The sequence below is a fragment of the Penaeus monodon genome, chromosome 13, assembly GCF_015228065.2.
Source record: "Penaeus monodon isolate SGIC_2016 chromosome 13, NSTDA_Pmon_1, whole genome shotgun sequence".
NCBI classification, from domain to species: Eukaryota; Metazoa; Arthropoda; class Malacostraca; order Decapoda; family Penaeidae; genus Penaeus; species Penaeus monodon.
The window spans coordinates 12,278,019-12,289,963 of NC_051398.1; the positions used below are offsets into that span (position 1 = coordinate 12,278,019).

The following is an 11,945-nucleotide window of genomic DNA, read 5'->3' on the forward strand; positions in this document are numbered from 1 at the left end:
CCGTTCTTAGCTTCTAACATCATAAGATAAGTCCGATATATGGAAGGCTCGGGCGAAGCTAGAATTTCGCAAATGTCAATGCGAAGCTCAGCCTATGCTATGGCTAAGGCTATGCCCATGAGAGTAACCCGGCCTGTGTCGTCTAATGCCGACTCGCTCACATTGTTGTCAGTTGGTGCTGACTCGGCTGAAACTAGTCCTTACCTGTGCCCAGCCACAGCGGTAATCTCCAGGCGACAGTAGCAACTTCTCGCGCCTGGGTGGGGCGCGAACCGCCGACCCTTCGGATGAGAGGCCGACACGTTAACACTGTACTAGTTCGGAGGCTATTAACCTTATCCTTCGCTCTCCGTCACACCGATTATTTACATCACGAAGTCAGATACGGGCATGAGGTAAACGAAATTAACATTAATCAAGTAACAGTGAGAATAAGAAAACGTTTACTACTAAATTTATGTAGGCCTATGTGTAGTTGCATAAGTATATATATATGTATATATATATATATATATATATATATATATATATATATATATATATAAGTATGTACATATACATAAATATTTATATGTGTATGTCTGTATGTGTATATATGTATATGTATAGGTCATATGTGTATATGTGCATACACACACATACATGGCATATATATAAATGTGTTTTTATTATTTCATGCGTCTCATTATATATGTAATTTCAGCTTTAAATGCTATTTAATACATCCGAACAGTTTTTGTAAATTGATGTTATGCCGCGGGAATTCTTTTCACGTGACAGTCAGTTCGTAGCTTTATTGGTAAGTAAAAACCTTCAGGTCAGTAGAGTGGAGTTTGCGAAGGCAAGATTCTACTGAGACTCTGCTGTCTTGCTCCTGATAATAGCCGTTGATTAACCACATTATTACTTAATGAAAAAGTCTTTTAACGATTAAAGGTGCATTAGATATGGAAGCGTCGGTCACACATTTTCCGACGATGAAAATTAAATATTGCGTCTTTATGTTTACTAATGTCCTTCAGAAGATGACTCCCCGTTCTTAGCTTCATACATGAGGTAAACGACATTGACCTCAATTATGGAACAGTGAGAATAAGTTTTAGAATTGGAAGACGAAACGTAGCTACTAAATTGATAGCTTCTTAATACAACATGAATCTGAATCTTGTATGGTAATAGGTTTTAGAATTGGAAGACGAAACGGATATTGGTCGTTTATGTTTATTATCGAGTGTTGTATAAATAAATATATATATATCCATAATATTACTCCTCTCTCTCCGCCTCAAAGACCAACCTTCTCCTCGCGAAGGGAGTGTCAGACCTGCGAGTGCCAAACCGTCTTGCCTTCCGTGCTTCCTTCCTGCGGCAGGCCACTTCCTCCACCACTGTGGCAGTCATCCCAGGATGTGGTGTGCTTATAGTAAGGTTATTTTCATTGCAAAATGCGTTGATTGCCGCTGGAGGAACCAGAGAATCTCTAGAAGTAGGCATGGATTCTGCGTGTGGTGAAGTCGGCAAGAGAACGAAGTTTAAGGAGGATAATAACCCCTCGCTCAGTTCCATGTACGGAGAAACACGTGCCGGGAAAGTTGAAGTGAACATCGTGCTCAGCCCTTTGATAATGTGGCGAGATAGGAAAAGATCCAACATATATTGATTCGTGGAATGGATCAGGTCGTACTGTTTAGAATAGTGAATGTTTACCTGATTGAAGTGATTGATTTGAATCGAAGGGCAACTGAGGTCGTGCGGAATAAGATTATTAATGTTTTTAGGAATTGGGACTGGAATATTTTCATCTGTCTTAAGACTCCGAGGTCAGACGAAGTTATATATATACGCAAAATATTAAGAATTTCGTGAATCTAAAAAGGTATTTAATCTAGATGCCCTGTATTTATGTAGGCCTATGTGTGCAGTTGCATAAGTATGTGTATATATATTATATGTGTATATACATATACATAAATATGTATACGTATGTATGTATGTATATGTGTATATGCATATATATGTATATGTATCACACACACCACTACACAGACACATACATGTATATGTATGATCAGGTCAGTTGAGAGGGATTTGCGAAGGCGGCGTTCTCCTTGGCCTTGCTTATGGGCCGGCCACTGCCACACTGCAGTGCCAAAATCCAGCGGTGGGATTCGAACCCACGCCTCCGAAGAGACTGGTGCCTTAAACTAGCGCCTTAGACCGCTCGGCCACGCTACCTACAGAATATGATAAGCATTTCTGTTAGTAATAAAAATGGATAAAACAGCACTTCGTAAAATTGTGGTAAAATGATTTTATCGCACGCACCGCTGTTCATTGCTGTTCGCAGTTGCTCGATAACATTGTTATGTTGACAGGATTACTGCAAGAATGTCTTATAGTAAAAGGAAAAAATAGCAAATGCATCGTCACCCATTGGCCTGTGCAAAAAAACTCGATAACATTATTATGGGGACAGGAGTAACTTCATATATAAATAATCACAGTGCGAGTGAAATTAAATTAATCTAACAGTGTCAGTCAATCTTCAAATACCCTGTTAATGTTCACGTTTAATTTCTTGCTGAATGAATTTTGTTTGTTTTGTAAGTTTATTCCAGCAGCTTAATAACTTATTTAGCCAGGTCACGATCATTCGTGACAGATATTAAAGGATAATTACTCTTACCACAATGAGCAAGGCGGAACTTGTAACAGGCTCGTGTTTCTTTGGGGAAGACGAAACGGGAAGTACTCGTATGTACGTTTCTTATTGGCATATGATAAGTAAAATAGATATACGCAAAAGATTACTCCCCTCTCTCCGCATACATACATACATACATACATACACACTTAAATTACACACACACACGCGCGCGCGTACATAACCATTCATAAATCTATGGGATCTGGGTTAAGTGACCATAGAAATTGATATTTTGTGAATTCAGGTAATGGTGTCCTTTGGCATTAGGTCAACCCAAATCACCTTGATGAAGTACCGGTATTTTCCCAAATTAAATATCTTTCCTCGCGACCTCATCTGCCCTACGAATCCAGGTTAAAAATCATGTCTTCTCACCATTTTCAACCGCGTGATCTGATCTTTTTACGAATTTGTGTTTCTGCACATGGAACCGAGTAAGGAGTTATTATCCTCTCCATACTTCGTTCTTTTGCCAGTTTCACTTTACGCAGAAACCGTATGTAATTCTATAGGTTCTCTAGTTCCCCCAGCGGCAACGAACGCATTATGCACACCATATCCTGGATAACTGCCACAGTGGTGGAGGATGTGGTCTGTTGTCGGAAGGAAGCACTGAAATCAAAACGGTTTGACGGTCGCAGGTCTGAGATTCCCTTCGCGAGGAGAAGGCTGGTGTTTGAGGCGGAGAGAGAGGAGTAATATTATAGATATATTTCTATTTATACTACATTTGACAATAAACTTAAACGACAAATCTCTGTTTCGTTCTCCAATTCTAAAATCGAATCCTATTACAATAAGAAAATAGAAATAACGAATGTCGCAGATAACCTGCATCATCAAATCAAACTCCAGGTCCACATCGGATTAAGATGCTGTTGTAGGTACGATTTTATGACTGATTTCCCCTGTAACATGCCTTATGTCAATACCTGCATTCATAAGTTCACAAAATTAGTTGCATATATTAACAGCGTATATAAACTGAAATTTCTACGTTACTAAAACAACCACTAAAGGTCAGGTACTCCCCACTTTGTTCTTACGACAACTGATCTTGGACGTAAGCATCTGTTGCAAATTTTTTAGTTTAATTTCAATCACTACAGTGAACTATACTACCGATAAATAAGTTATGCAGATTCTGTCGTTATGCAGTGTCTACAAAGACCAATGAGGTACGGTAAAATTATTATGTCACGGTTTAACGAAGTGCTTAATTTTTATTGCATCCTAATGGATTGCAAACAAATACAATGTGGACTTGGAATTACACGCCATCGAGTAGACTCCTTCTTTTTAATAATTTATGTGTTGCAGGTTTCTGTTAGTGAAGTAAAACAAAATTGATCTCGGTCGTGCCGTGGAAATATTACACTATTAATATTACCCCTCTCTTTCCGCCTCAAACACCTAAGCGTCTTGTCTTCCGTGCTTCCATCCTGTGGCAGGCCACCGCTCTCAACCACTGAGGCAGTTATTCCAGAGTTTAGTGTGTACATAATGAGGTTACTTTCATCACATAATGCCACTGATGGATTAGAGAATCTCTAGTAAATACGGATTGTGAGTAGAGGGACACTGGCGGCACACAGATAGAATCAGTTCCAAGCTCTGCATTTATTTTGGTTCGCTCGCGTCTTGCTTATGGGCCAGCCACTGCTCCAGTGCAGTGCCAAAATCGTTGGCAGCGGTGGGATTCGAACCCACGCCTCCGAAGAGACTGGTGCCTTAAACCAGCGCCTTAGATCGCTCGGCCACGCTACCTGTAAAAATGAGAGATATTTGTGTAGTAATAGAATATATATATATATATATATATATATATATATATATATATATCTATATATTATATATATAATACTATATATATATATATATATATCAAGTAATAGAATATATATATATATTTTATATTTTATATATATATATACATATCATATATATTATATATATATATATATATATATATATATATATTATATATTATATATATATCAAGTGTTTTCGTAGAATTCTGATATAATGATTGTCGCATCACTCATTTGTCTTCGCAGATACTCGATAGCGTTGTATGGTGACAGGATTAACCCAAATTATGTATTGGTAGTTGAAATCATAATGTTGAAAGTTAAATGAAATTACTTTAACAAAAATCTGCAGTAAACAGCCCGCCTCTTTTCAGATATGTGAAGCCCGGCAGCCGAATTTAATTGTGACACACATGCAACTTTTGAAATTAATTAATATTTCATAAATATTGCGGATTTAGGTAGAAAGCTCGTCTGCCATTCTGACTGATGAAAATATTCCAATGACAATTCCTCAAATACCTACTGACATTTTTAAAAAGAAATCCGCACGACCCATCTGCCCTACGAATCCCAGGTTGAAGATCAACAGGTCTTCTTACTATTCTAGACCGCTTTAACCCCGGATCCATTCCCCAAATCATATTGGTCAGATCTTTTCCTTTTAGAATATTTTATGAATGCATATATTTGCAATATATACACGTATATGGCATGTATATATTGTATAATATTTATACAAAAATGTGTATATATATAACATTACTACATTACCGTAGTCATGTTATGCATTATTGCATATATTTATAATATAATGTATATATATATATATATTTGTATATATATATATATGTATATATATATGAGTATGTATGTTAAATATAAATTTTAAAATATATCAAGGCCGCTCATAATCCGGAAAATATAAATCAAGTATAAATAAAGCCCTATTTAACAATAAAACCTCGATCAAAATGACTGACACGCGTAATCCTATTGGCAGACTTAGGTATTCATTTGCAATCTCCCTTTTAATGCAGGGTGTATATATAGCTTCTTTGTGGGCATTTTTTAAAAAGGAGAAGGCGAAAACGGAATACCATAATGTACGTTTATTATTGTCACATGATAAGTCATATAGATATACGCAAAAGATTACTTCTCCGCTTAGAAGACCAGCCTTCTCCTCGCGAAGGGAGTCTCAGCCCCGCAACCGCCAAAAACCCTCTGGTCTTCCGGGGTTCCTTCCTGCGACAGGCTACTTCTTTCAGGACTGTGTTAGTTATCTGGATATGTGGGGTACATATAGTAAAGTTATATCCATCGCCTAATACTTTGGTTGAAACTTTGCAAAGGTCAAAGTTTGGAGACGATAACTGGTCACTCAGTTCCATGTGTGGAGAAACAAGATGCAGAGAACTTGCTGAATGTTCATCGTGATGAGGTTTTCGATAGTGTGATGTGATGTTGGCAAAAGAGCGAATTCGGAGGAGATAATATCCCCTCACCCCAGTTCCATGTGCAGAAAAAAACACGTGCCGGGAAAGTTGAAGTGAACATCGTGCTCAGTCCTTTGATAACGTGGCAAGATAGGAAAGGATCTAACAATATTGATTCGTGGAATGGATCAGGTGGTACTGTTAGAAAGGTGAACATGTTTACCTGATTTAATATGATTTGAAAACGCAGGGCAACTGAGGTCAGTTTGTAGCTTTATGGTAATTTCAAATGTTTAAGGTCAGTAGAGTGAGTTTGCAAAGGCAGATTCTACTGAGACTCTGCTGTGTTGCTCCTGATCAAAGCCGTGGATTAACACTTATTACTCCCTTTAAAGAAAACGTCTTTTAACGATTAAAGTGCATTAGATATGGAAGCATCGGTCACACATGAAAATTAAATATGCGTCCCTTTTTGTTTTCTAAAGTCCTTCAGAAGATGACTCCCTGCTCTTAGCTTCAAACAATTATCCCTCGCGGAAGGATAATGTTTGAAGCTAATAACGGGGAGTCATCTTTTGAGGGACATATTAATATATTTTATTTATATATATATCTATAAAAATATTTTAAAATATTTATTTTAATATATATATAATTATATTTGACTGATTTTTTACTGTAACATACCTTATGTCAATTTCTTTTGGTAACTAACCTAAATTTTGGTGGGCGTAAAGCAGTGAAAACTAATGTTTGAGGCTCAGATCTGGGAGTCTTTCTGCATATGTGAACCAGAAATGCAATACCTACATTCATAAGTTTACAAAAGTAGTTGCAGATATTAACAGCGCATATAAACTAACTAAATTACTACTAACTATTTTTTTTACTAAAACACCCACTAAAGACCCAATTACCGTCAGGTATTCTCCCCACGTTCTTGCGACAGCCGATCTTGGACGTAAACATCTGTTGCATGCTTTTTAGATTAATTTCAATCACTACAGTGATTTATACCACCGACAAAAAATAAATAAATTCTGTCGTTAAGCAGGGTCTACAAAGACCAATGACTGACGATAAAATAATATTGTTATAGTTTAACGTAGTGCTTAATCTTTTTGCATGTTAAATCATTGCAAACAAATACAATGTGGACTTGGAATAATCTTTTTTGTAATAGGTTTCTGTTTTAATGAAGTAATTATCTTTATTATCGCAAATCGTATTAATAAGCCATCGAAATATTACACTTATTATTATTCCTCTCTTTCCCCCCTCAAACACCAGCCGTCTCGTGTAGGAGACTCCCAACACTCCCTACTCCCAACAAACCGCTTGTCTTCCGTACTTCTATCCTGTGGCAGGCCACCGTCTCCGCCACTATAGCAGTTATTCCAGAGTTTGTGGAGGTACATAATGAAGTTACTTTCATCACATGATGGAATGGTTGCCACTGGTGGATCTAGAGAATCTCTAATAAATACGGATTGTAAATAGAGGGAAACTTGCGGCACAGCAGAGTCAATTCCAAGCTCTACGGTTATTTTGGTTCGCCCGCGTCTTGCTTATGGGCCAGCACTGGCACATTGCAGTGCCAAAATCGTTGGCAGCGGTGGGATTCGAACCCACGCCTCCGAAGAGACTGGTGCCTTAAACCAGCGCCTTAGACCGCTCGGCCACGCTACCTGTAAACAATAAAGATATATGTGATAGTAATTCAAAAAAAGTATATATACATCTATATATGAAGTGTTTCGTAAAATTCTGATATAATGACTTCGCAGCATCACTTGTCTTCGCAAAAATCTGTTGTAAACAGCCCGCCTCTTTTCAGATATGGTCATGTTTAATTTCTTCCTGATAAGCGAATACTTTTTTTTCATGCTGTCCGGTCGCTCTGTTATGTGCGTGAAGTCCGACAGTCGAATTTAATTGTGGCACACGCATGCGGATTTAGGTAGAAATTCCAGTCACAATTGCTCATAATACCTACTGACACTTTCAAATGAAATATATCTTTCCGCACGACCTCATCTGCCCAACGAATCACAGGTCTTTTTACTATTCTAGACCCCCATGATCGGATCTGTTCCACGAATCGTTTATAGGTTAATTTTTTCCCTTTTTAGGAATACATATGAATGCATATATTTATAATATATACACGTATATGTATATGTGTAGTATATATACATGCATAATATTATATAATATTATTATACATATATATATACTACAATACTGTAAAGTCTGTGTTATGCATATATTTATAACACGCACACACACACAAACCACACACCACATTAAAATATATATATATAATATTATATATATATATATTATATATATATAGTATGAATATAAATATAAAAACATATCACGGCCCCGCTCATTAATCCGTAATTATTTTTAATGTGTTATAATAGCTTCTTAGTATAACATATCCTCGTGTATTCGTTCTGTGAAATAGCAAGTATAAATAAGCCCAAGTATTTTAGCAATAAGACCTCGATCAAAATAGACTTCATCTTCAAAAATGACTGATACGCGTAATCCTATTGCAGTCTTTCGGTATTCATTTGCGATTTCCTTTTTAATGCAGGGTGTATATATATCTTCTTTGTGCCATTTTTTAATTAGGAGAAGGCGAAAGCGGAAATACCCATCTGTACGTTTATTGTTGTCACACGATAAGTCGAAAATATACACAAAAGATTACTCTCTCTCCGCTTAAAAGACCAGCCTTCTCCTCGCGAAGGGAACTCAGACCTGCAACCGCCAAACCGTCTGGTCATCCGGGCTTCCTTCCTGCGACAGCCACTTCTTTCATGACTGTGTTAGTTATCTGGATATGTGGTGTACATATAGTAAGGTTATTTCCATCGCCTAATACTTTGGTTGAACTTTGCAAAAGGTCAAAGTTTGGAGACGATAACTGGTCACTCAGTTCCATGTGTGGAGAAACAAGATGCAGAGAACTTGTTGAAGTGTTCATCGTGATGAGGTCCCAGATAGTGAGGAGATGTGGCAAGATGTGACTTATATTATGGTTTTTAACCTTGTGATTCTGAGCAAATAAGGTCATACGGAAATGATTTACAAATGTCATTAATGGGTATTTTGAGAATTGGGATGTTTATGTTTTTTTTCGCTTTAGGGATTATTAATAATATTCCTCTTCTTGTTATTGCTAAATATATGGAGAGAAAATATACGCTTATACAGTGTGTTAGTATAGTGTCCATCAAGGCTATTTATTAAGCGTCATTCACCATATAATGTATTCCAGTATTTTGTAAAGTTTTGTTAATGATAAAGAAGGCTTTAAAAATATATGATAAATCCAGAAATGATAGATCTTTGAGAAATCTGAACCTTGAGAGAGATATGATCCTAAAATCTTCTGGCTATAATACCGAAGTAACTCATCAGTTTGAATGCTTTAACCTACCGCACAGTGTCTGATTTTAGTTGTATTCATTTGCAATTTTTAATGTAAGTAGAAAACAGCTTCTTTAGTGGAGAGAAGGAGTGAGAACCCCTTGATGTGATACGCTGTAGTTTCTGTTTACTTACTGATGCATTGGTAATGTTATTCTTGTAGACAAGCTACTTGCAGAACATGATACGCATTGTGATAGTAATAAATGGATGAATAATAAAACGCTTCGAAAAAAATTGATATACAATGGTTTTATGATATACACCATCACTCATTGTTCTTCGGAGATACTCGATAATATTGTTATAGTGACAGAATTGAACACAATTATTTATTAGTTGTACAGTTATCATACTGAGAGGGAAACGGAATTGCTTATATAACTGCTATCCTATATTTAAGTTTGATTTCTTCCAGAGTGAGAACTCTTTGATGTGATACGCTGTAGTTTCTGTGTACTTACTGATGTATTGGTATGTTATTCTTGTAGACAAGCTACTTGCAGAACATGATAAGCATTTGGGATAGTAATAAAATGGATGAATAATAAAACGCTTCGTAAAATTTGATAGAATGATTTTTCATATGCACCGTCACTCATTGTTCTTCGTAGATATTTGATGATATTGTTATAGTGACAGAATTAAACCAAATTGTTATTAGTTGTACAGTTATTCATACTGATAGAGAAACAAAATTGCTTATATAACAGCTATCCTATACTTAAGTTTGATTTCTTCAGATAAAAATAGTTTTGTTTATGCAGTCCAGTCGCACTGCTGTGAGTTCGAAACGATTTGATTTCGTATCTTATTGTGGATGTTTTCCCCCTTTTCATGTTTGTACACGTTATTGTGTTTGCTCAAATGTATATCATCAAGTGCACTAACGCCGAGTGATTTTTTTATAGATCACTTAGCTTGCACTCACATATACGTGTTTTAATAACGTGTATGTATATGCGTGTGCATATACACACATACAAATAGAGCATATTAACTGAAATTTGTAAGATGTAAACGCGCGCGCACGTATATATATAGATAAATAAAAATACATATATATATATATATATATATATATATATTTTATATATATATATTATGTGTGTGTTTGTGTGTATTGAAATAATATTGTGTGTTTGTGTGTATTGTATATATGTATTTGTGTATTTGTGTGTATATGTATATATGTAGTGTGGTTTTTGTGTGTCTATGTATATATGTAGTGTGTGTGTGTTATGTATATATATTGTGTGTGTTTGTTTGTATATGTAATATATATATATATGTATAATATATTATATATATACTATAATATAATATTATTTTGTGTGTGTGTTTGTATATGTTATATATATTGTGTGTGTTTGTGTGTTATGTATTATTGTGTGTGTTTGTGTGTGTATTTATATATATATTTGTGTATTATATGTGTATATGTATATATATGTATATATGTATATATGTATATATTTAATATGTATATATATTAATAGTATATTATGTATGTATGTATATATATGTATATATATGTATATGTTTAGTATATGTATATGTTTTTATATATTATTATATGTATATCTATGTTATCTATGTATATCTTGTATATCTATGTATAATATGTTTTAAATTATATATGTATATACACAAAAATGTAGGGCATATGGGTTAAATAACTGAAATTAATTGATGTTTTATATATTTTGCGAATTTAGGTAGCAAGCTCGTCTACCATTAGTGCAATTACCTATGACTGATGAAACATTCCAGTGACATTCCTTAAAAAAACCTACCGCATTTTTTCCGCACGACCTCCGAATCACAGGGTTTAAAGGGCTACAGGTCTTCTTACTATTTTAAACCGCGTGACCTGATTCATTCTACTAATCGATATAGGTCAGATCTTTTTCCTTTTAGAATATTTAGGAATGCATTATTTATATAATATATATATATATATATATTTTATAAAATTTTATATATATATATATATATATACTATATACACACATTTATAAAAAGTAACCGAAATGAATTTCAGTTTCTATATGCTACATATTGTAAAGTCATGTTATGCCAAGTCTTTATGTATCGTTAGCGAGCTGAACTATATCACGCCCCCTCATTAGTCTGTAATATTTTTTATATATTTCAAATAGCATCTTAGTACAATATATTCTGCTCATTTCCTCGTGTATTCGTTCTATGAAATCATTAGATAAATAAGCTCCAATATTTCAAGAAAAAGACCTCGATCAAAATCATCAAAATGATGAGACGCTTAATCCTACCACAGTCTTTGATTTTAAGTATTCATTTGCAATTTCCTTTTTAATGTAGGATGCATATATAGCTTTTTTTTTAGAAGACAAACGGGAAAAAGCAATATGTACGTTTATTATTGTCACATGATAAGTCGGTAATGTACGCAAAAGATTACTCCCTCTCTCCACTTAAAGACCACCTTTTCCTCGCGAAGGGAGTGTCAGACCCGCAACGCACACCGTCTGTCTTCCGCTTCCTCCTCGACAGGCACTTCTT

At 35.2% G+C, this 11,945-nt stretch overlaps 2 non-coding genes across 2 annotated transcripts; both read right to left on the reverse strand.

Annotated features, from left to right (window-relative positions):
* Positions 1-4,392: 4,392 nt before the first annotated feature.
* On the reverse strand, positions 4,393-4,474 carry Trnal-aag. The gene has a single exon. It is a non-coding gene; the product is annotated as a tRNA-Leu (tRNA).
* A 3,090-nt stretch (positions 4,475-7,564) lies between these two features.
* Trnal-aag lies at positions 7,565-7,646 on the reverse strand. Its single transcript has one exon. It is a non-coding gene; the product is annotated as a tRNA-Leu (tRNA).
* Between the last annotated feature and the right edge of the window lie 4,299 nt (positions 7,647-11,945).